The following is a 25839-nucleotide window of genomic DNA, read 5'->3' as shown; positions in this document are numbered from 1 at the left end:
CCTGCTTGGGAGACTGGGGACATAATTGACTGACGTTCCATCCCTGCCCTCCAGGGCTCACAGTCTGGTGGTGCTAGACATAGGTCAGGAAGGGAAGAGACACAGTTGGTCTTTGCCATTTCTTTCAAAAGACAAAATAACAGTATTCATGAGGAAACGTGTAATTTGTATCCCAAAGAGTTAAACTTCTTTTATGCCAGTTCTTGGGCTTGAATTCAGGGCCTGGCACTTCTCCTTAAATTTATTTATTTATTTAGTTAGTTAGTTAGTTTTCTCTCAAGGTTGATTTTCTACCACTTAAGCCACAGTTCTGCTTCTGTTTTGTTGTTGTTGTTGTTTGTTTTTGTTTTTGTTTGGTAGTTAATTGGAGATAAAGAATCTCTTGAACATCCCAGCACTAGTGGCTCATGCCTGTAATCCTAGCTACTCAGGAGGCTGAGATCTGAGGATCAGGATTCAAAGCCAGCACAGGCAAGAAAGCCCTCAAGACTCCTATTTTCAATTAACTACCAAAAAAGCTGGAAGAGAAACAATGGCTCAAAATGGTAGAGCCCTAGACTTGAGCAAAAACAGCTCAGGGACAGTGCCCAGGACCTGAATTCAAGCCCCAGGACCACCAACATTACAAAAAAAAAAGAATCTCATAGAGTTTCTTGTCTGGCCTGGCTTCGAATCCAAATACTCAGATTTCAGTCTTCTAAGTAACTAGGATTACAGGCATGAGCCACCAGTGCCCGACTTACCAAGAGTTAATTTTTTAATACAAAATACCTAGTGCAAATACGCAGAGTCCAACAAGTCAGAAAGAAAATAGGCAGAGAATATGAAGAGACCGTGCTTAGCATAAGAAATACCAATGGTTCTTAATCACATGCAAAGACTTGACATCACTCAGAGTGAAAGAAATCTAAGTTAAACTCTGAAATATTATTTTTCACATATGGTTTGGCAAAGATAAAAAGGGCTGAAAATATAGTATATGGGCCAAGAATGGGAAGCAAGTGCTCTCATACTTGGCTGGTATGAGCATAAATTGGTATTTGAGAAAAGCTATAAAAATTTAAATATATACACCCTTTTACCCTCAGAACTTAAAGATTACAATTCTAGAAATTTCTCCTCCAGTTATATTCACACATGAACTAAGCAATGTACATACAAGATTATTCTCCACAGCATAATTTGTAGTCATAAAATGTCATAAGCCAGCCCATTGATAGGGAACTAGATAAGTTACATCCACACAATAAAATTGTAGAGAAGCATAAAAAAGAGGGAGGAAGCTTTTTATGTATTGTTTTCTTTTTTTCTGGAACAACACTAACATGCAGAAGAGTTTTGGCATACTAACTTTGCATTTAACAAAACTGCACATCTGCTTTAATATTTCTGGAGGGATCACCCTATACAGGAAAGAGATGCTTTGGGTTAAGTGTAAGAGGGAGACATTTCACTAAATTTCTTCTATATAGTTTCATTTTATACTGTATATGTACATGTTTCTATTTTTTAAATATTTTTTCCAGGATTGTAACTGCTAAAAGCTCTGACAGAACCATGTAGAAGAGGCCATAAGATAGTGAAGAACAAACACAATGCTGGAGAAGGATAGGAGTCTGTTTGCACAGTAGGATCCAGGACAGAACACCTGCTTTGGCAGTCAACACTTGGACCTTATCAGTAGTACAGACTTAGTTCTTCCAAGAATTCTACCCCAATTTCTCCATATAGAACAGGTATTCAGGTCCCTGGACTCCACAGGATGCTGTGGGTAGCACTCACCCCTGTGTTCCATTGATGAACATTTTCTAAAAGCCACTTTCTGGCAAACTCTGGAAGCCAGCATTCAGTCAGTCAAGGGAAGTCAAACAATTAACAAAGTCCATTCAGAAGACCAAGGCCCTCAAGCCAGCTGGTGGTGTCACCCTAGTGACTCAGGAGGCTGAGATCTAAGGCACAGGTTTGAAGTCAACCTAGGTAGGAAAGTCTATAAGACTCTTATTGTCAGTTAACCACCAGAAAGCTGGAAGTGAAAGTGTGGCTCAAGTGGTAAAGTGTCAGGCTTGAGTAAAAAAGGTAAGGGAAAGAGCTCAGGCCCTGAGTTCAAGCACTAGTGCAGAGAAACAACAACTCCAAACCCTCAAAAACACAAGACCTATGCCCAGAGGACAGGATGACTGACCCAGAAAGGCCACAGGAATATGGGGACATTCTATAGGAATATGGAGGCCCATCATGATTATGTTTACTGAGGACAAACTGTGTGACCAGCAGTCTACCCTGCAACTTGCATATGTAATGTCCAATCCTCATGGCAACCTCACCATGCTCCATTTTCAGAGGTGATATTAAAATTCACAAAGTTAAAATTCCCAACACTGAAAAAATAATGAATTCTTGAAGAGATGATGTGCCTTCGCCTGGATTTGATCATTATGCACTGTATGTATGGATCTAATGATCACACTGTACCCTACAACTAGGTACAAATACTAGATCTCAGTTAAAAAAATTAAAGATACATAAGGTTAGTTAAAATGATAATGCTATCATTTATGAGTGGTAACCACGTGCTAGACATTCATTGTTACAAGTACTAGAAACAGAATTTCTTTAACTTTCATAACCATCCTTAAAGGTGAGTGTTAATAACCCCATTTAGCAGGTGAAGAAATGAAGGCACAAGACCAACAGCTAGATATACAATTGATTAAGAAAGACTGAGAAAGCCGGGCGCTGGTGGCTCACGCCTGTAATCCTAGCTACTCAGGAGGCTGAGATCTGAGGATCGAGGTTCAAAGCCAGCCCGGGCAGGAGAGACCGTGAAACTCCTATCTCCAATAAACCACCAGAAAACCGGAAGTGGCGCTGTAGCTCAAGTGGTAGAGCACTCGCCTTGAGCTGAAGAGCTGAGGGACAGCGCTCAGGCCCAGAGTTCAAGCCCACGACTGACAAAAAAAAAAAAAAAAAAAGAATGACTGAGAAATAACCCCTGCTTTCACTATATTTGATGTCAGTATAACTTGTGGAGGAGATGGGGAAAAACCAGTTGTTTAAGGATACAGGTGGACCTGTTGCAACAATGAGAAGTACAAGTTGTCATGTCCAGAAGGAGCTTTACAACGTCGGTGCGGGGGGGGGGGGTTGGGGGGGGAGGAGAAGGATTGGGATTGGGGGGGAGGGGGGAGGCTGGGAAGGGATGTGAAGGGTAAACACAGGAGGAGGCTGCAATGCTTGGTAAGAAATGTATGCATTATCCTGCCCATGTAATTGTAACTCCTCTGTACAGTATGTTCACAAATAAAATAAAATTAAATTAAAAAAAAAAAAAAGAATGACTGAGAAGTGGCAGAGTCTAGCTTAGAATCTGGAACTGACCAAACCTGAAAACATACACTATCAGTCTTTCTATCAGAGAGGTCCAGGCTCTGCTTACTTTGCCTTGCGCCTGTTCACTAGCTGAACGTAGCTAGGTGGGTATCATAAAGACTTCCAGGCCTTTGCATCAAACAGCCTCCCAGGCCTTTCCAACTCTGTAGGTAGCAACCCAGCATCTGGGAGATAAAGGCAGTTGTGCTACCTTGACCCCCTTCTGGATGACATCATGAATAATGGCTTTGTGGGGGGAGGGAGGGTGGGGGGGGGAGGTAACAGCCTTAAAGCCACAAAACACAGCAGAGTTACCATGGAGCACAGCATCCTCTTCTGAGTACATGTGCACACAGCCATGTGAGAGACACACATTTGATTTAGCCAGGAAGCTCCATCTACTCTGCTAACTACCATGGGAATGACCAATCATATACTTTCTCTTTGGTTACTATGGGGGGGGGGGGGAACAGAGGCAAAAACAAACAATAACAACAAGACATTGAAAAAAAATCCTGCTTCTAGCCAGGTGCTGGTGGCTAATCTTTGTAATCCTAGCAATTTAGAAGACTTGAGTTCTAAGGTTTGTGGTTTGGAGACAGTGTAGGCAGGAAAGTCCATGAGGCTCATCTCCACCTCTAGAAGTGGAGCTATGGCTCCAGTGGTGTGGTGGAGCATTAGCCTTGAGCAAAGAAGCTAAGTGACAGTGTCCAGACCCTGAGCTCAAGTCTCAGTATGGGCACGCACATACAGGATACACTTGTGTACATACACCACACCTCCAATAAATAGGGGGAAAAAACCCTGCTTCCTAACTGCAGTATTCTCCTCTGAGAAATGCGGATATAAATACTGTACATTTTTCCATCAGTGGGGTACCAGGTGACAAAGTGCTTTGCCAACTGTACCTAGGTGCTATGTTTCCCAACCTTTATATTTGGACTGTTGCAATTATACTGACTAAATAGTTGCTGACACTTACTGAGCACCTTGATAGATACCAGTACCAGGTGAGGTGCTTTGCCCTGTTTTCCTCAAAAGAGCATGTGACAATAATAAAAAGGAACGTTTAATATGCCCAGAAGGAAGGAAAATGAAGGTCTAATTAGCTCATGTTTTTGCTTTCCATCTTCTGTCTTAATCTATATATTGGCAATTGCAAGGATAATGGAAAACTTGTTTGAACTACACACAGCTCAGATAGATGCAGTTAAGGGGGCTACATTTCCTTGCCCATTAGAAACAATTACCTTATTCAAGTGTGCAATGGTGCTGTCTGGTTCAAAAGTCATGAAATCAGTCTTACAACAATGAATATCACTCTGACAGCTTGTGAAGAGAAACATTTTCATTAGCACAGAGATATATTTTGGGGGCAGGGTGGCTGCTACTGAGGCTTTTCAGAGTCTTGTATGTATTCATTCTACTTTATCACTTATGACATCTACCACTTGAGACAGAATTCTATGACTCCAGCCCAGCTTTTTGCTGGAGATGAAGTCTTTTGTATTTTTCTTCCTGGCCTGATTTCAAACACAGGTCTTACCTTCCTGGATTACAGATATGAGCCACCAGCTCCTTACATAAGAAGTTACAGCCAGACACCAGTGGCTCATGCTTGTAATCCTAGCTACTTAGGAGGCTGAGACCTGAGGATTGTGGTTCCAAGCCAGCTCAGGCAGAAAAAATAAAAGTTCCCATGAGACTCTTTTCTCCAATTAACCACTCAAAAACCAGCAGTGATGCTGTGTCTCAAATGGTAGAGTACTAGCCTTGCACAAAAGAGCTGAGGGACAGCGCCTATGCCCTGAGTTCAAGCCCATGGCTGACAAAACAAAAATTTTAAAAAATTACCTTCTCCTCTCTCCCCTCTTCACCCCACTTTGCTCCTCTCTCTCCCTTTTCCTTCCTATTCCTTTCTCCTCCTCCCTACCCCCTATTTTTGCTGGTAGGAGGTTTTGAGCTCAAAGCCTTATGGTTTCTTGGCATGGCTTGTTTGCTCAGCTGGTGTTCTACCATTTTAAGACAATGTGAAAAGTAAGTCTTTACTTACACACACACACACACACACACACACACACACACACACACACACACACACACACCCCTAGGCTAGGCACTGGTCGTTCATACATATAATTCTAGGTACTCAGGAGACTGAGATTTGAGGATTGCTGTTTAAACCAGTCTAAAAATTCTCCATCTCCAATAACCAGAAAAATGCCAGACTGAAGGCATTCCTTCTGGATGGTTCCATCTCCTGGGAATCACTGGTAGAGTTGGATGCAGTGCTTTGCTTTTCTGAGTGGCTTTCTGAGTGTCTCTTTCACAGGTCATGGACACCTGTGCAGTGGAACTGCTGGTGTTCTCAACCTGACCTTTGTGCAACAAACTCCTACTTAAAGCTTCATTCATATGGGTTGCATCTCTCTCTCTCTCTCTCTCTCTCTCTCTCTCTCTCTCTCTCTCTCTCTCTCACACACACACACACACACACATACAATGTATTATATATAATGTATATATTCCTACTCTCCTCTCTTCAAAGGTTGTACAACTAGAGACTGCCCTCAGAATCTAAGCTCAAGCAGGCACTTAAAGCCATCTAACTAATGAGAGCAGCATAGAAGTTGGCATCACCATTTGCATGTATAATACAACAAATGCTTTACTTATAGATTTCAATTGGGTCCTCATATTAAGGCAGGTTGAAAACATTAAAGGAGAACATATAGAATGTATGAGGGAAGTGGAGCTGTGATTCAAGTGTAGAGTGTCAGTCTTGAGACAAAAAGCTAAGGACAACACTCCTTTCTGCACCCCCCACACCACCCTGCAAAAGAAAAATAAATAGTGGCCTATAGAATGGATGAGTTACAGTGATATTCTCTGGCTTCAGAGTGGTGACTTTCAAATTTAGGGATCTGTATTCCTAAACCATACTACCTCTTCCTTATATTTTACTTAAATAAAAGATAAAATATGTGCAATGTAAATATACAGCTAATGAAGGCTCAAATGAACATTAGGTGGGGATTAATAGCAATCACACTCCCCACATCAGCCCTCATCTAAAGCTGTGTAAAAAACAAATTCATGTTAGCCATATGATGTGGAAGTAACAGCCAAGGATTTAAACAACAACAAAAATCTAAGAAATATAAATGGTTCTAAAAATGGACCAGATCACTGAAACGATATATAATTATTGTATTCCTCATTCTCTGAGGAATTAATGGTAACCACCCTCCACCAAAGCACATCACAAGATTATCTAAATTACATCCTGCCAGTGCATATTTCTAACTATGTGGCAAACTCCTGTTCAAGTACTCAGAAAGCAACCTAAAGAAGAAATCTGATACAGGTTTTCCCTTTAGCCTGGTTTGTAATTCAATGAAAAGGTGAAAAGATGTTAAAGAGTTCAGAAAAAGGCAGGAGAAAGGTATGCAGTTCACAGGATCAGGCACATTGAAATGTTAATGATTTCTAAAAGCCAAAAGCCAAGGTGTGGGAAGTTAGGATTCCTGGGCTCTGGTCAATCTGATCCCAGGGCTGACATTTTCCTGTCGCCTTTTTCTGCCCAGTGAGACATGAGAGATGGTTCTGAAAGTGCAAGTTCCGCTCTGACATTTTGAAGAAAGGCTCTATAGATGTTCAGACACGAAGGTTCCCTTAGCACCAAGCCGGCAGGAGGCAATTAACAAAGTCATTATGCCCCAATGTGAGACAGGAGAGTTTCTACTGTCAGATTGTACCATTGCTAGTTTCCCTTCTAAAACCCAGGGCAGAAACCACTTGTATTTGGACCTGAGCAGCTCCAGGGAGTGACTAGAAATTGTTAAATTGTCACAACCCTCAAGAAACTGTTGAGTCAAGTGATATTTTTTGGTTTCAAAAGTGGGAACCAACTCAACCCCATGGCTGGGTACCCACTTTTCTGTTTTACATTAGTGCTCAGATTTGGGGTGTTTTGTTTCTGTTTTTTTTTCTTTCTGTTGTTTGTTTTGAAATGAAGTGATTTTTATAAACGAAGTTACCAAAGTGTTCTGGCTTATGGTCCCTTGAATGAGGAAAACAACAATAAAACAAAAGGCAAAACAATAAGAAAAAACAATTCGCAAGGTAGTATTCCTGTTTTGCTACAAAGCAACAACATTCAAAAGTTTCAGACCAAGAAGCTACAGACACAATTTAACAGAAAAAGATCTAGAAGCAACCTGGGTGTCTAAAAATAGGAGAATAGCTTTTAACTTATGTCACAGGCACTAGGTGGAATGTAGAGCAGTCATTAGATAGATAGATAGATAGATAGATAGATAGATAGATAGATAGATAGATAGATAGATAGATAGATAGATAGATGACAGGGAGAGAAGCATCTTTCTAAAATCAGGTATATACAATTAAAAAAAATCTGTAACCAAATACATAAAAATGACACTAAGCTTTGAACTGTAGTGCTAAGCTTGTGGATACATTTTGTTTTCTAGTTTCCAAAAGCATGAGACTACAACTAGTCTCATGCTGTTACTGGCAGAAATGATAACAGTAAAAGGGAAGAGGTTTTAATTTTAAGTTTACACTAGACGGAGCGGGGGGAGCTATATATGTATGTCATTTGAACTTTCCATAAACTCCCAAGACAGATAGGAAGTGATAAATCCAAATTTGATCTCTGATCTGAATAGTCACAAAGTCCAGGTATGGCTCCATGACCTCATACTGCTGATGAATTACAGTAGCTACAATTAAATTACAATTAAGATTTAAGGCAAAGCCTTTCATTATCAGCACAGCTCAATTTGCTCCTGGGAACTTCCTTTTCAGGGGAAATAGCAGGGGCCCCAATCTTTTCATACCCGGAAGGCCACAGTCAAAATCACATACAAACTGGGCAGTAAGGCTCACACCGGCTATCCTAACTACCTAGGAGGCTGAAGTCGGAGGATTGAAACCAGTCCAAGCAGGAAAGTTCATGAGACTCTGATCTCCAATTAACCAGCAAAAGTCCAGAGGCAGAGCTGTGGCTCAAATGGTAAAGCAGCAGCCTTGAGTGAAAAAGCGAAGGAACAGGCCCTGAGTTGGAGCACCAGTACTCATACAGAACAACAATAACAACAACCACAAAAACAAAATGTAAGTCAGCAATTTGTCTATAGCAGAATCAGCATGCAGGAGGGAGCCTACCAAAGTGTGTAGAGGTTGCCATTTACTAGTGTTCTGACTTTGGGCAAAATGCTTAGCCCCTCTGAGGCCAGGCTTCATTCTCTGTAAAAGGAAGATAATAATATCTACCTTTAAGACTAAATGAGATCATGTATGAACTCTGCTTAGGGCTACACCTGGCACATAGCGGGAACAAATGGGAGCTGCTATCATTACGGTTCCTTTGCTATGATGATTCCCGTAATTCTTGTATGCACTGGAATCTGTGTAATCTAGTTCTCTGACATAACTTTTTCTTCTTTCTCTGTATTCCTCACTTGCAGATTTCCTGAAGCTGAGGACATTCTCCTGTTCCTATGAGATGACAGAAATTCTGTTCTCCTGAGGCCATACTTGGGTGTGACAGGTTGGGCCCAGGAACGAGAGAGATTTGTCCAGTGGATAAAACAGCTTTTCAAAGCATATTCACTCTAAAGCAGCCTGACAGGATCCCACGGGTGACTACGTGGGGCTAATTTTAAATCAAGTAAATATATTGCTTTCCCTCCTGTGTCTGGATAAACTTGACTGCAACGATCAGGGCTACTGTCTCTCACTTCCAAAGTCAGTGTTTTCTGGAGAATAGACCGTGGCACCATTTATCATTTTTCTGTACCACCTAGTGCTGTGGGGAAGGAGGCCTTTCATAAAGTAGGAAACAGATGCACCCATGGTCAATACAGGAGAGAAATATCAATTTAACTGCAGAATATTGAAGACTGGTGACAAAGCAAATTGTAGGAGAATGGGAACAGAATCTAATTTGTACAGAACAGCCTCAACCACTTATTATTTTAGTAAAGCTGTCATTTGCTGGGCACCATTTATCCAGCAGGCTCTCCCTAGCACCTCATCTATATACCCTTAAAGATTAACCACCTCCCCCAAACTTTGGACTAATCTCAGCACGGTCATCAGGCCTCTGCCTGCTGGATTCTCAACACTCTCCTGATTCCAGCTTGGAGAAAATGGCAGGAAAGGGCAATGGTTATCAGCTGCAGTTGTGTGACTGTTTTCATCCTGTGGAGCCTCAGTTTCCTCATCAATAAGTTGGTGGTTAAAGTACCCAACTTCAAAGAGATGAAAAGTAGTGAAATGTTCTCCATGAGTATTTCAGTGCTTGGTTTTTACTGCATACGCTATTACCAGATGGTGGCCTTTCTTGTGGGCAGCATCCACTCTGAGTCATTTTTATGATGCTTCAAGGTTTACACAGAGGAAGTGAGGTAAAGACCTATCAGGAGTGGGGGCACTGAGGAGCCCAAGTTTTTGCCTTGAGAAGGTACTGTTACACTGACTTTTTGGTCTCAGTGATACACTAGCCCCCTTTAGGGTCCAGCTGAGGAGATTCAGGCTTGATTAAGTGTATTTGTGGTGGGATCTAGGCCTGAGCTGACACAAGTCTTCAAGACTCCTAGTTGTGAGCTTCTCCCATTCAATGACCCTGTACTTAAGTCAGAGCAGAAAGTCTTCTAAGAGCAGGAAAGCTGTTCATACTCACGTCTTGTTCTTCTACTTACTGCTTCCTGGATGAAGGGAGACATGGCCTGATAAACCAGGCCACGTGGAGGGACTGAACCCACAGGACCTGCCAAGATAGGCCTCATGAGGCCCACTCTTTGGGGTAGAGGATCATTCTTCCTACCCATAGCACCCGGTTCAGAGGAGGAAAGTCAGGAGGAAAGGGAGGTGCCAGACATTATGAAGGTTGTTATTAAAACAATTATGGCTCTCACTTCTTAAAATTTGGCCCCATGTATCACATAACAATACTGGAGATGTTGTACTCATTATGTCATTTGGCAAACTCTTTCAGGCAGATACTATTAATAGCCCATTTTATACACCAGGTATCTCAAAAACAAGCTACAGAGTAGATGTAATGGCTCTCTCTTTAGAAAACCAGGACTCAGGCTGGGAAGGTGGCTCAGTGGTAGAGCGCTTGACTTGCATGCCTGAGGCCCTGGGTTCGATTCCTCAGCACCACATAAGCAAAAAGAAAAAAGCCAGAAGTGGCGCTGTGGCTCAAGTGGTAGAGTGCTAGCCTTGAGCTGAAGAGCTGAGGGACAGCGCCCAGGCCCAGAGTTCAGGCCCCACGACCGGACCCCCCCCCCAAAAAAAAAAAAGAAAACCAGGACTCTAGCACTGTCCACAATGGCTCTATTCATAGAAACCTCCAATACCCCAGGCTCTCAGTGTCAACTCCAAGTCCTAAGTTCTGCTCACAAAACTGCCACAGATACACAGGACAGGTTTCCATTCAGTCCTGATCATCCAGAAATGGATTCTGATAAGACAGCCACCAAGGGATCAGACATCCACCAAGTAATCCTACAGAGAGGACGTGCTTTAACCTAGTGAAGGCCTCTTGCTCTTTATTATTCAAGGCTTCAGTAATAATCCGGGCCTCAAAGAGACCCAAGGGCTGGCCTGCCTGTGCATGCTGCTCTGCGGGGAGGAACAGGCAGCCCTGGCCTTCTGGGGCAGCCAACACAACAGCGCCAGGTCTGGGAGAATAGTTATCAGTTCCCAAGGGGGAACATGCTGGCGTAAAGCTCTGCCAGGGTTAGATTCTTTCCTTTGTATCACCTGTGTCCAAGCATCAGCACAAATCACAGGGCTGCCTAAGGCATGTCAGTATGAAGGTGACCCAACTTAGCTTCTCACCATGACCACCCCCTCCCAAAACCCCTCTCCTTGACCTGCACTAAGGATTGAATAAGGCCAAAGAAAAACATGGGGTTGGTTATTCCTGGGAGATGGTAAGAGCAGAAGATGCCTGTTGCTACGTTACATTTCCATAGCTACTAGAATTCAAATTGTGTTTGGTCCTATAGGGCAATGCTCTTATCTCCTGATTTCCTTTGCACATTAACCATGTAACTGAATTTTTCCATGATCAAAAGTCAAGCCGGAAGTGGCTTCCATTGTACTCCCAAATAAGGCTTTAATTTGTGAATATATTATTATTACTATTATAGTTTTGGTAATAGTGGATCTTGAACCCATGACCTCTTGGCTCTCTCTCAGCTTTCTGGCTCATGGCTGGCATTTTAGCACTTGAATCATGTCTCCAACCTAGCTTTTGCTTGTTATTTTAGAGATGAAATTGTAGATTGTTTTGTGTAGGCTGCCTTCAAGCCTCAGTCCTCCAGGTCTCAGCCTTCTAGGAAGCTAGGATTACAGGTCTGAGCCATTGGCACCTGGTGTGTATATATTATTAAGGTAGGCCTTTTCCCACTGGTTATAGGAAACAAGAGCAAACAGATGAACATGGAACCTGACACTCAGCTTAGGGACTTGGGATAATATTTCTCCACGATGAGCAGCGCTTTGAAGGAACATTATAAACATCTTGGAGCATTTTTAAAGTCTCTCCTTTCCTCTTCACAGCTTCCTAGGCTCTGGCTGCTCAGGCAATTTCCAGCCATCTGGTAGAGGTGAGGTGCCTACTATTTATTGCTGAGCACACACACCTGATGTGGTTTGGCCCTTTGAGTAGCAAGTACAAGGCAGTACTACAGTGCAGGCACTACTCTGATGATACAGATGGTGATCATGAGTGAGATGATGATGATGATGATGATGAAGATCACAGTGTGGGTAATTGCCATCATCACTAACAGCATTACCATACCCAGCATTGTGACAAATGCTTAGACACCATGGGCACTGATGGTGCATGTCTATGATCCTGGATACTCCTTAGGAGGCTGACACCTGGAGAATCACAGTTTGAAGTTAGTTTGGAAAGAAAAATCAGTGAGACTCTATCTCTAATTAGCCAGCAAAATGCCAGATGGGAGGCATGTCTCAAGTGGTACTATCTTAGTAAGAACACAAGGCCTGGAGTTCAAGACCCAGTACTGGCACAAAAACTTAAAAAAACAAAACAAAAATACCCCAAACCTGTCCATTAATCTGTGAGGGAGGTTTTTTATTGCCCTCATTGGAAAAAATGAGGAAAGTAAGTCTCAAAGAGATTCAATAACTTTCCAATGTTTCTACTTAATAAGAGGTGAAGATTAAAGATAAGCATGAGTCAAATCTAGACTGCTCTGATTCTGCTGCTAACCACTATACTCTGTTGCTTTTAGATTAAGTACAGAACTATAGAAATGACAAAGATGGGGACAAGTATGCCAGTCTCCTCATTATATGGACTTGATTTACAGCTCAAATTTTGTTGGCACTATTTCCCTGAGGATAAAGCCTTGAAGTACTATTGCTTAAGATCCAAGTTTTAAAAAGCCTCTTCAATACTTACTGAACATGATGCTTTGGGATCTTACTATGCCCTCTACTTAGAATAGATTCTCAATTAAAAAAAATCCTTGTGGCTTTGAGTAAATGACTTACCCTTCATAGGCCTCAGCTTCTCCTATGTAAACATGTACACAAAAATAAGCCAGCTTGCTGGTGCTGGTGACTCACACCTGTAATCCTAGCTACTCAGGAGGCTAAGACCTGAGGATCACAGTTCAAAGCCAGCCAGGGCAGGAAAGTCTGTGGAACTCTTATCTCCAATAAAACCACCAGAAAACCTGAAGTGGTGCTGTGGCTCAAGTGGTAGAGTGTTAGCCTTGAGCTAAAGAGCTGAGGGACAGCACCCAGGCCCAGAGTTCAAGCTCCACGACTGACAAAATACAAAAACAAAACAAACAAAAAAAACCCAGCTGGGCACTGGTGGCTCATGCCTGTAATCCTAGCTACTAAGGAGGCTGAGATCTGAGGGTCAGGTTGGCAGCAAGTCTGGGAGACTCTATCTCCAATTAATCACCAGAGGGCTAGAAGTGGAGCTTTGGCTTAAGTAGTAGAGTGCTAGCTTTGAACAAAAAAAGCTCAAGGCTCTGAGTTCAAGCCCCAGGACTGGCATGAAAAAAAGAAAAAAGAAAAAAAAAAAGACAGTGCCAAGCACATGGTCGGCATTTAACAAGTGTTTGTTGGATGACATTGGTAGGGGGCTCAAATGAGTAACACATGTCATGCTCACAAGCAGGGACCCTGCCACACATGACAAGCCCACAATTCATATGAGCTGCTGTTGGTTGCTATATATGATCAGATTTGCTGCTGGGTGAGGGGGGTTAGGGTCAGTGGTCGAAAAAAGCCCTAGAAAGGATGCCAAAACCCCATTCTGAGCCTCAGAAATGAGGAACAGTGATCCAGAAGATGTTTCTTACACACAGGATGGTCTATACAGTCACAACACTTGGTTTACCACTTACTGGCTCTTTAATCTCAACGAGTTGCTTGACAGCAGTAGGCCTCAGTTTCCCCCTTGGTTCTACTTAGTGCACTGACTAGTAAAGACAGAGGGTCTGAAAAGCCTCATACAGAAGGGAGGGATTGTAGCAGCCTTTGCCTGGTGAAGCCTCTCTTCCAAGGGGAAAGAGGGCAGGCAGCGACTGGAATTTCTGCAGCCCTACATCCAAGTCCTCTGTGAAGTAGACACTGAGGCTCAGAGAGAGGCAGACTGCAGGAATGGCCACTGCTCCGCTCCCTCTTCTGACACAGGTACCACGAGTGGCCAAGGTTTCCAAGAGCCATCGTTTGCCTTTGTGTAGGCAGCTCTGACTTCCAGAAAGCCATTCTTATCTTCTCTTTCAATATCCTCCTCTATTTATAAGCTCTGGACCTCCTGGATGTTTTATCTGATCTTCTTACTTACAATGAATCACTCTCCCCTCCAAGATCCCACAGTGATTAAGGTTTAAAGTCTGGTCCTGTTCCTTTTTTTAGATCACCTGCCTCACATCACGCGGAGTGCTCGGTACACCTGGGTCTCCGTGAACTTCTGGACAATTCAAAGGCAGTCAAGCCATTGATCTAGTGTTGTTCCTCAAAGATCCACTCAGAAGATGTTCTCACAGGGCTAATCCCCAATTTCCTGAAAGCCCCACCCCCAGGGAGGTCCTGGGCTGCTGAACCTGAGTTTCCAGCTGTCCCCAAGGGCAGGAGGCTCACCCCCTAAGATTGAACCTTCCAGGTGTTTTCTTGCAGCTCACAAGGCTGCTGAGATAGTAATGCACATTTTACCAGCAAGGAAACCAAGACTCTGGGTTCATTCAGATGCAGGTCTGATTGGGTTCAAAGTCTGTGCTTTCCCTGGACCACTGTGTTGCTGCCCTGAGAAGGATGAAGCTGTTTTGTTATGGTTTTGGTGTTTGACTGAGAGGTGGAAGCACCCAATGGAGGAAAAGAAATACTGTGTTTGACAAGCATCTTTGCTGGCACCATCTCCTTCTCCATTCTGCCTCTCTCTGTTCCCCAACATGAAGAGCCCCTGAGCTATGTTCACCCATCTCTGCCTAGATCCTGGCATCCCAAGTGTTACCCTGACTGCTGCAGCAAATTCCCTCCACAAATGCTAGGTATTTACAAAGCCAACGAACAGCCATCAGGGAGACTGTGTCTCTCTCTTACTCTCTTGCTCTCCGCACGTAAATGCAATTAAATCATGTTATTGCACAGTAATTAGTCCGGATAAAAATAAGACTGGGGAGGGGGCATGATTCCAAGAATGCTAAATTCTGTAAAAAAAAATCAAGTCCTTTTTCCATACTTCTTGAGTAAAATTATAAAAGCAGTACCCTGACTTATAGTGTGAGGCAATTTCCTAGCCAACTGCTATCTCTGGGACTTAAAATTGCCCCCTGGCCAGGGGCCTGCAAGCCCTAGGAGTGGGTGCTGGTCCTGTAGGGGCTGGGCCCTGCTCTTTATAGAGGAGGCTGAGATGTGAGGATCACAGTTCAAAACCAGGCAGAAAAGTCTGTGAGACTCTTCGATTAACCACAGAAAAGTGGAAGCTGAGCTGCGGCTTTAAATGGTAGAGTGCTAGTAGTTAGCAGAAAAGCTCAGGAACAGTGCCCGTGTCCTAAGTTCAAACACCAGGACTGGCAGGAAAAAACAAAACAAAACAAAGCTGAAGGTACTAGTAAAAATTCTGGCCTCTCTTTCTTTAGACAATGTTTCCCAACTCAAGGAGGTGCTTGTGCCTCAAATTCAATGCATCATGACTGCCAGGGGCAGGGGACACAGGCTACATTTGCTAGTGGCTCCTGGTAGTAAGAGCCAGGTGTCTGAGAGCCCTCTCATCCCCATCCTACCATCCCAGCAAGAACAAGGTTCAAGGTTCTTGCTTGGAGTCACCCAGGGACCAGGAACAGGTGTGGCCATAAGCCAGGCTTTGGCTCCATGCAGACTGCATCTCAGCAGCCCCCTCTGCTAGTCCCCCCACCCTGGTTTCCCAGAGCCATTTCTTACTTTCCTATGATGCCCACAAGAACTTGGGAATCTCTATTCTATCCTCTAACTCCCTGCCTGGGTCTGGTTCCCATGCCCTCCCCCCTCCTTCCTCTACCTCTAGAATCTTTTCCTGAGCCCAGGTGACTTCATGCCAGATGGGCACAAGAAGCTGGGCCATGACACAGTATGGTGGAGATTTTTCCTGTTCTCAAGGACCTTGTGATCCAATGGTGGAGACAGATAATAAACATACAATGTCAACAGCCCTTCCATTGCAATAGTGGTGAACACCACTGGCAATAAGAAGCAGAGAAATGAGGTTCTGGCTTAGTGTGAGGGAATGAAAGAGCTTCCCCAAATAAATGGCACTAGAGAGAATCTCTTGATAAGAACTGGCTGGGAGAATGGGTGTCTTCCTCCAGACGGAAGATGTTTTAGTCTCTTGAACTCAAAGCCACTTGTGACCCCCTTACCTCCCACTAATAAAGTGACTGACTTAAGACAGACACAGAGTACAAATGCTGCTGGACAGTAGGGAGACTGGACACTTGGCTAGGAGCCTGGAATTGAGTCATGTTCTTCCAAAGATGGTCTAGCACTGAGTAAGCAAGGTTTTGAACCACTTGCATCATGTCTCCCCAGGAAGCTCACTACAGAGAATATATCTTCCTCAAAATACCAACACAAGGCAACAGAGAGGTACACAGATGTTCATAGAAGTGTTGTTTAGACGAATGAGTAACTAGACTTCTCAGGAATAGAACCCTGTAGCCACAGCACAAATGTAATACAGCTGTTATAAGAATAAGACTTGTAAGCCAGCTGCTAGTGGCTCAGGCCTAGAATCCTAGCTACTCAGGAGGCTGAGATCTGAGGACTATGGTTTAAAGCCAGCCCAGGCAGGAAAGTCCGTGATACTCTTATCTCCAATTAGCTACCAAAAAACAAACAAACAAACAAAAAACCCTAGAAGTGAAGCTGTGACTCAAGTGGTAGAATGTCAGCCTTGAGAGAAAAAGCTAAGGGACAGTGTCTAGTCCCAGAGTTCAAGCTCCATGACACACAGACACACGGACACACATAAACGGACACACAGACACACATACACACAGAGTTCCCTGGGCTCTGGCTACTGGTTAAATTCTGCCATCAGTAGAAGATTGGAGAATGGGAGGAGGATAAGGTTGAGATCTCTGTTTTCTGAGTCCATCACCACCAATCTCTCACAAAGCCCACTGCTCCTGAGAAGCGCTTTCTCTGATAGTTGCCTTCTCCATATTGTGATAAGCATGTCTTCCTGTCCCCCTTCATGCCTTGTGTGGTTAGCTCTGGGTTGTACTGATCATTAGCATATAGCTCTCGCCTTTGTAATTAGCTTCTTTATTACACTCTTCTTGAAGTAAAATAAAACACAAATGAACAATCAAATGCAAGAATAAACAAGCCAGTTTTACTGTTTAATAATTCCATCGCCAGAAGATCACTAGCGACTATTCTATCATGGAGCAGCCTCTGCAAACTGGAAAGTTTTCCTTCATGCTGAGCTGAAACATGTTGCATGACTCAGAATTTCATCTGGCATTTTCTTTGTTCATTTTTTCACTCCTGTCTCACAGATGAAGAAGCTAGAGAGCCTGGGGTGGGGGCACAAGGCCTTGCCCAGGTGGCAAGACTAGCTAGTATGGGCAAGAAGGAGGACACAGATAAGATTGAGTCTGCAGGTCAGGTACTTCACCCTCTCACTCTACAAAGGGACTCTCTGAAACAGCTTGCTCCCCCCACAGCTACCTGGGGTCCCCTACTTTTATACCTTGGGCTCAGTGCTCTGAACAGTGGGAGTGGGTCTGCACCCTGGGACTAAGCCTGTCCACTCCCATATGTGTCAGACAACTGCAGAGCAATGCTGGCCTCAAAGCCTTCCTTTGGGGTTGCTGGAGGATATTTGTCCAGGGTTTGTTATAAAGAACATAACCTATATATATCTTGCTATTAGCAATTCCTACAGAGCAGCAAGAGGGAATCGATCTTGAAGAGAAAGGCGGTAATGCAGGATCCTGTATCTTTATCACTTTTTCCTTTTTCTAAAAGACCAAGTTCAATCATGTGCGTCTCCCATTCTTTGGGCTATAAAACGAAATCTATGGCTTCTGTCCAAAAGGCCTGATGTGAAGTCAGAGAGAAAGGAGAAAAAATGAGCCCTACTGATCACTAATAACACCCAGGCCCCAAGTGCAGAGAGCCTGTGCTTATGAAGTAAATGACATCTGAGACCTGACGCTGCATGAGCTGAACTAGGTGGGGATAAGTCAGGAGGAAGTCACACTGGCTTCAGTTTCCAATTCTTTCCTTTCTCATCTCATGTCCATTTCACGTATGTTATAGCAGGACAGAAACACACATTTGTGTCACCATGCTTTCTTCCAACTGTTTTTGTGCCTAGACAATACTTGGCAGACTCAATCTTCCTACAAAGTCCTGCATGCAAATAAACTCCTGTTTGTTTGTCTGTTTGTTATTTATGTAGGTACTTGGATTTCAATTCAGGGCCTCATACTGGCTTGGCTCTACCTCTTGAAACATGTCTCCAGTTCAGATTTTTTGATGGTTATTTGGGGTGGGGGGCATGCTGGGCTGGCTTTGAAACTTGGTCTTCTGGATCTCAGCCTCCTTAAGTAGCTAGGATTACAGGCATGAGCCACCAGCACCTGGCTGCGATGAACCATGTGCCAGGTTTTGTGCAAGGGCCTGAGTATGCAGCAGAGAGGAAATAGGAGGTGGGAGAGGATTTAACAACAGCACTCCTGGCAGACAAAGACTATCACAGTTCTCTACAAATCACACTTCTTGCCCAAGTTCACTTCTACCAGCATTGGCTACACAGCCTAGCCTCACAAACTGGGTGACCCAGCTTCTTCCAGACAAAGAATTGCAATAATGCTCCACCAGGCAAAGCTCTCTGATAGTTGCCTTTGGAAGACTGGCAATTAAACAGAGCAATATTCTCACTTATAAGCTAAGCTATCACCACTTCAAGCATGTTTTTATAGTCCACAATCAGCTTCTCGTTGAGGTGAAAAACTGTGACCTAATTAAAAGGGAGGGCTTTTTGCTACTGAGCATGGAGGAATGTCCCACCGCACTGTCCCAGAGGCTGTTAGAGCCCAGGATTGCGACTCCACCCTCTACATCCTATGGCAGGATATAGACTATATCCTGCTACAGACTGCAAGGGACAGATAGGATCCTCTATTGCTCTCATCACACCCTGGATTGAGATAGCTCAGGTCCAGGGAATGCTAATGACAATTTGCTTCCAAGGTCACAGCAGAGGTCATCCTCTTTATGACTGGTCTTGTGCTTCACACCACCATGTCATGTAACCTGCTTTTTGAGTGCAATGCCATTATTCTCCCTACTTGGTGTGCCTGAGGAAACCAAGGAAGCAAAACACACAAGGTTACACACTGGAAAATGACAGAGCTGGGATTCCCAACACATTCCACCTTTTTTTTCCCCAAAGACGGCATCAGGTAGAGAACTCACAGCAGATGTTGTGACTCTACCTTGCAGGTTGAGCCTGGCCACAAGGTTGGAAACACCAGCATCCCAGAATAATCTGGGGCCTCCCTTTAAATGGAAAACTATCCTTAGCTGTTATATTATTAACAAGCCTTTTCTAGTTCCCATTCCAAAGGCCGATGTAGCCAGATGGGTACTTGATGAGTCCTTAAGATATTAATCCACAGCTCTTCTGGAGTGCTTCAGTGTCTGCCTTTCACACAGACATCAAGATCCAAAGGAAGCTGTCAGTTGCATCTGGAGAGAAGCAACTGCCACTCAGGCAACATCACTTTCTGTCCTAGTTAAAGATGCAAGGTGCTTTTTAAAGAACGGTTCTTCTTGCAGCTGCTCCTACAGAACAGCCAGACATCCCTACAAATGGCTTCTGACAGGCCCTATGGTCACTCTCTTGGCTGCCCTTGTAGCTAACAAAGCTATGTGAGAAAGGCCTGGTTCAGGTCCTCACTCAAAAGTTACAGATACTTTGACACGCTACACAGTAATTCTAATAACACTACTAATGAATGGTAGGACTTAACTGCTTGTATGTATACTAGGGCTTTAAGTGAGGGCCAGGGCATTTTCACTCAAGGCTGATGCTTTACCACTTTAGACACACCTCCACTCTTGGCTTTTTTTTTTCTGATTAATTGAGGTAAGAGACTCATGGAGTTTTCTGTCTAAGGCTGGCTTCAAACCATAATCCTCAAACCTCATCCTTGTAAGTAGCTGGGATTACAGGTCTCAGACACTGGTGCCTAACAAGATCTAACTCTGAGTATTAACTCTGCATCAAGTAGTAAGGTAGATACTTTATATAAACTGTCTTACAGAAATTTCACAGTGACCCCGTGAATTAAGCACTATTGAGCTCACTTGATAGCTAGGGAAATGAAGGCAACGATGCTTGTCAGCAGTGGAGCTGTGGTCTGAATCCAGGCTCTCTACCGGGATGCCACTTCCTCTCTAAGAGGGGTAGTCATTTTACCACACTCAATGTAAGAACTATAAGAAGAGGGGAAGCTGAGGTCCAGAGAAGGAAATTTTCCAAGTTATACAGTGGAGAATTTTGTTTCTATATAATTTGTTCAAGCTCAGGACACTCAGCTGAATGAAAAAAATGGCCTTGCTCGGCTTGCTCGCTCTGCTGGTGCTCAGTGTTGCCATCTCTATACTATGTGACTCTGGCTGAAACTTATTACCTTTCTGAGCTTTCATTTCCTCATCTAGAAAAATACAAAAAAGGGGGGCTGGGAAGGTGGCTTAGTGGTAGAGCACTTGCCTTGAATGCATGAGGCCCTGGGTTCGATTCCTCAGCACCACATAAGCAAAAGGAAAAAAAAGCCAGAAGTGGCGCTGTGGCTCAAGTGGTAGAGCGCTAGCCTTGAGCTGAAGAGCTGAGGGACAGCGCCCAGGCCCAGAGTTCAGGCCCCACGACCTGACCCCCGCCCCCCCCCCAAAAAAAGAAAAGAAAAATACAAAAAAGGGCTGAGAAGGTGGCTTAGTGGTAGAGAGCTTGCCTAGCATGCATGAAGCCCTGGGTTTGATTCTTCAGAACCACAAACACAGAAAAAGCCAGAAGTGGCGCTGTGGCTCAAGTGGTAGAGCACTAGCCTAGAGCAAAAGAAGCTTAGAGACAGTACCCAGGCCCCGAGTTCAAGCCCCAGGACTGGCACATACAAAAAAAAATACAAAAAAATACTAATTCTACAGAAATACATCAGGGTCCAGAAAGATGATTGACATCTTGAGCTTGGCCCAGTGCTATGCAAAAAGTGAAAATGCAGAACAAAACGAAAACCAAAAACAAGTATTAGGGTTAGAAAGTTAAAAAAAAAACACCCAAACTTTCAAAAATGTTAAAGAAGCTAAGTGCTGGTGGCTCATACCTATAATCCTAACTACTCAGGAGGCTGAGATCTCAGGATCAAGGTTGGAAGCCAGCCAGGGCAGGAAAGTCCATGAGACTCTTCTCTCCAATAAACTACTTAGAAAAAGCCAGAAGTGGTGCTCTGCTCAAGTGGTAGAGGGCTAGCCTTGACTGCAAAGAGGCTCAGGGACAGTGCCTAAGCCTCGAGTTCAAGCCCCAGGGCAATAATAAAATAAAGTGCTAAAGATTGCTTATGGTGGGGTGAATGGGTGGCATCCCCAAATTTATCCTGGAATAGTGGGTAAGTTTTGCTAGCTCACTGGACCTTAGGATACTCCTCTCTAAAATTCACAACATTGTATTGGGATCATTAGGAAATCTCAATGGAAAAACACAAGAGAAGTACTTGGGACAGCCAACTACTTTTCTCAGTGAAAAAATGGTGACCTTTTAGGCTGAAAGAATTTTTTGTTTTGATCTGTTTGGCTTTTGGGGGCAGGGCAGGTACTAGGATTTGAACTCATTGTCCCACGTTTGCTTCTTTCTGATGGTGTACTACCACTTGAACCATGCCTACAGCCCAGCTTTTTGCTCGTTATTTTGCTGATGGACTCTCACGGACTTTTCTACCTAGGTTGGTATTGAAATTGGCTTCTTCTTGAGTAGTTAAGATTACAGGAGCCACTGGTACCTGGCTGTTGAAACTGTTTTGTTTTTCTAAACCTGATTAATGCTTAAACTAAAGCATTACTGTGCTTTAGAAACGTTCTGGCTGACCTACAACTAATCTTTCCCCTCTTATTATTCTCCCCCACATTTTGCAATTAGATTTCCCCAGAAAAGGAAAGAGAGGGCTTATTCAAATAGAGATTGAGAGGGGACTGAAAACCCCAAAAGGAAAGCAATAAAGAAAGCAGTTGGAACATATCCTCCACAGTGCGCTCTCTCTCTCTCTCTCTCTCTCTCTCTCTGAGTGGGCATCCTTTGGAAACATTTCCTTCTCTCTCAAGAGATCTCATAGCTGTCAGAAAGTATCCCTGGGTTCCTATCCCAGTCCAGGGCCACCAAGTAACATGAGCTGCTTGAGGGAAAAGATGGTAGGAAGGCAGGCCTTGCGCTCTGTAGTCCTCTGGGTAGTAAGTGCTGACTCTATTCTCTCCATTTTCTCATGAAAATATGAATAAATATCTGCAATTGAAAGGTCACTGACTGCTCATTTTTACACAGAGTTCCAAACAAGAAATTGTACATCAAACCATACCCCAGCATCCTAGCTACTCAGGAGGCTGTGATCTGAGGCTCATGAATTTAAGTCATTCTGAGCAGGAAAGTCCATGAGACTTTTCCCTCCCGTTAACTACCAAAATGTTGTGGATCAAGTGGTAGAGCACCAGCCTTGGGTGAAAACACTAAAGGATAGTGCCTGGGCTCTGAGTCCAAGCCCTAGTACTGCCTCACACAAAAAAGACGTTGCACATTATATGGATCTGTCAGGACTAGCCTCAAAATACAGGGTCCCTGGTTGATACCAGCAAAAGACAAATTCTTCTGCACCCTCTGTTTCTGCCTCCCCCTCTGCTGGCGAGGTGGTGCAGTTCTTATCTGGAACTTGATAGGATGTAGAAAATAATTACAAATGAAAAGGTTATTCATAATTTTTAAATGAGTTAATTAGTAAACCCAGTCAGACTCACTCATTACAGTAATTAATAATTGATTATACTTGAAATTAAACACAATTTTTCATCAAAAATCTAATTAGATATCTTTGCTTTTGCCTGTTGATTAGATCAGTTGGTCTGCTGGAAACAGAGTCTTTGTTAAGGCTATTTGTGCTTGGCTGAGACAATTAATTTGATTTTTAATAATTGATAGTTCCTTACAAGTTAGTCATCACAGACTATAATTATGGCCAAGAAATAAGACGTTGGCTTGCTTGCTTGCACAGTCATTCCTTGGCCTTGGCAGCTGGAGGAGCCCAGCAGCATGATTACCACCCCAGTCCTTTAAGAAGGGGTTCTTGGTCCCCATACCTTCAGTGCATTCACCTGTGCTTTCCTCCCACATTGCCGACAGCCTTTGGAGCATGGAGCTACTTCCTAGTACTTAGGAAATCAGAACACAGGCAGAGAAGCGAGCTGCCCAAGTGTGAACAGTAGCCATATGCCAAATGATAGGACCCTAGCCCAGTGCTGTCAGACATTGGGGCAAAGTGCTTCCTCAACCCTTTGCTGGACCTTCAGGTGACAAAAGCAATATCACTCATGATACTTTGTTGTGATTGCTAGAGTCTAGTCTAAAGATTGAGAACCTGGTGCAAGTGGCTCATGATTTATAATCCTAGCTTCTCAGGAGGGTGAAGCCAACATGGGCAGAAAAGCCCAAGAAACTCTTATCTCCAATTAATAATCAAAAAGCCAAAGTGGAGCTTTGGCTCAAGTGGTAGAACACCAACCTTGAGCACATAAGCTAAGGGACAGTGCCCAGGCCCTGAGTTCAAGCCCAATGCCCTGAGTTCAAATGTGTGTGTGTGTGTGTGTGTGTGTGTGTGTGTGTGTGTACATGAACACACACAAGATTTCTACATTGAGAGAGTTTTATCACAGGATAAATTTATTCTTAGCAAGGACACATGATCAAAGAACTCCTAACTTGAGACACACATTTTCCTAAACTGACCTTACCTCTATACACACTTATATACCTTATATATACTTATATACCTTATATACCTTACCCCATATACACACTGTACTCCACTGTTTTAGGTGAGGTCATTGGCTTTTCTGGACTAGTTTATTTCAATGCCTTCCTAATAGCTCTTCCTCCCATTTCTTACAACCTCTACCCTTGTCCTTCTGAAATGAAAATCTATTTTCTACCACTGCTTACAGCCCACAACCACCCATCCAATAATATGCTCAGCGTGGTCTCCAAGGTGACCTTCCTAATCTGTCAAAACACTTGTGCTTTGCTTCACAGTGTACCTTAACCCCTCACATGCTCCACGTAGACATTTCTTTGCTTCATCATCCTTTTTGAAGTCTCTGCAAGTCGTCTTTGGTTGAAAACCCCTTCTTGCATGCTTCTATTTGGCTAATTCCTACTCGAAGAATCCATGTAAAAATTTTTGTGAAAAGCTTTTCCCAGTCCTCTTGACTGCTACTCGGTATTCCAGCCCTAAGCTGCATGTGTGCTAGTTGCTGGTTTACATTTACCTGCTAGCATAACTGTCTATCCTTCTCAGTTATGAATATCTTAAAGGCAAAAACTGTTTTCTTTTTGTTACTGTTTTGTGGCTGCATTGTGGTTTGAACTCAAGGCCCCATGCTTACTAAGGCAGGCACTCATTCTACTACTTGAGCCAGATAGGGTCTTGAATTTTTTTTTAACTCTGGGCTAGCAATCCGCAGACAGGAATTCTCCTCCTAACACCTTCCATTGTGGTAGGATTACAAGTGTACTCCATCATGCTGACCTGTTGGTCGAGATTGGTCCCACTAACTTTTTTTGCCCAGGCTGGTCTTGAACTTTGAAACACCCAGTCTTTGCTTCCTGAGTAGCTGGGATATGCCTTTATAAGGCTGTATCTGGCCTTAGGAATTTATCTTTTATCCTAGCATTTAGCACAATGTCTCAAAACAGATACTCCTATGGATTATTGAATGCAAAACAGAATTCACAAAATCATTGAAGATTCAAAGACCATCCATGTTAGAAGAAAAATTAAAGACTATCCAGGGGAAAAAAATCCCTTGGTCAGTGCCTGAATTCTTTCTAAGTAGTCGATGAATGTATCTGTGCCTTTCTTAGGACAGAGAGCTCAGAACTTCCCACAAGTAGCCCCAATCTTCAGAGAGCTGAAGATGGACCATGTTTTCTTCTTTTTTTTTGCCCATTTTTTTTTTGGACCATGTTTTCTTATTAAACAGAAGAGTTTGATAAAGCCCATGGGATAGTAAATAGGAGAGAGTTTACTTAACTGTATAAAGATTTGCTCTTCCTTCTTAAACTGGCTACATGCTATGTATCTCAGAGCTTCAAAGCAAAAACAGATTAATGTCTACATGTAGCACACTACTAGACTCTTGAATAGTGGCAGCATATGTCCAGAAATCTACTCATTTAGGAAATATAACACTGTCAGGAAAAGCAAGGGCTATGCTAGGGGATACAGTATTATGCCAGGTGATGGTTCTTTAGTTCTACAACCCTGACCTACAACCAATCTATATACATGATGCACCATTCACAGAGCTTGGGGGGGGCCCTGACTTCTCTAACTTTGACTATTCCTTCTAGCCAGTGACCCACACTGACTAGGCCTTGTAAGTCAACTTTATTTTCCAATCTTTTTTTGGGGGGCGGGGGTCCAGTCGTGGGGCCTGAACTCTGGGCCTCAGCGCTGTCCCTCAGCTCTTCAGCTCAAGGCTAGCGCTCTACCACTTGAGCCACAGCACCACTTCTGGCTTTTTTCTTTTTGCTTATGTGGTGCTGAAGAATCGAACCCAGGGCCTCAGGCATGCAAGGCAAGCGCTCTACCACTGAGCCAACTTCCCAGCCCTTATTTTCCAATCTTATGG

At 43.5% G+C, this 25839-nt stretch overlaps 1 protein-coding gene across 12 annotated transcripts in view; it reads right to left on the bottom strand.

The window, feature by feature from the left end:
• The window catches only part of Tenm4 (teneurin transmembrane protein 4), an 805909-nt gene that overhangs the window by 207080 nt on the left and 572990 nt on the right, over positions 1 to 25839 (bottom strand). The gene's annotated exons all lie outside the window — the stretch shown is intronic.

The sequence above is a fragment of the Dipodomys merriami genome, unplaced genomic scaffold, assembly GCF_024711535.1.
Source record: "Dipodomys merriami isolate MVZ:Mamm:240054 unplaced genomic scaffold, mDipMer1.0.p SCAF_25, whole genome shotgun sequence".
NCBI classification, from domain to species: Eukaryota; Metazoa; Chordata; class Mammalia; order Rodentia; family Heteromyidae; genus Dipodomys; species Dipodomys merriami.
Note: the sequence above shows the minus strand (reverse complement) of the source record. Positions and strands in the feature narration are given on the sequence as shown.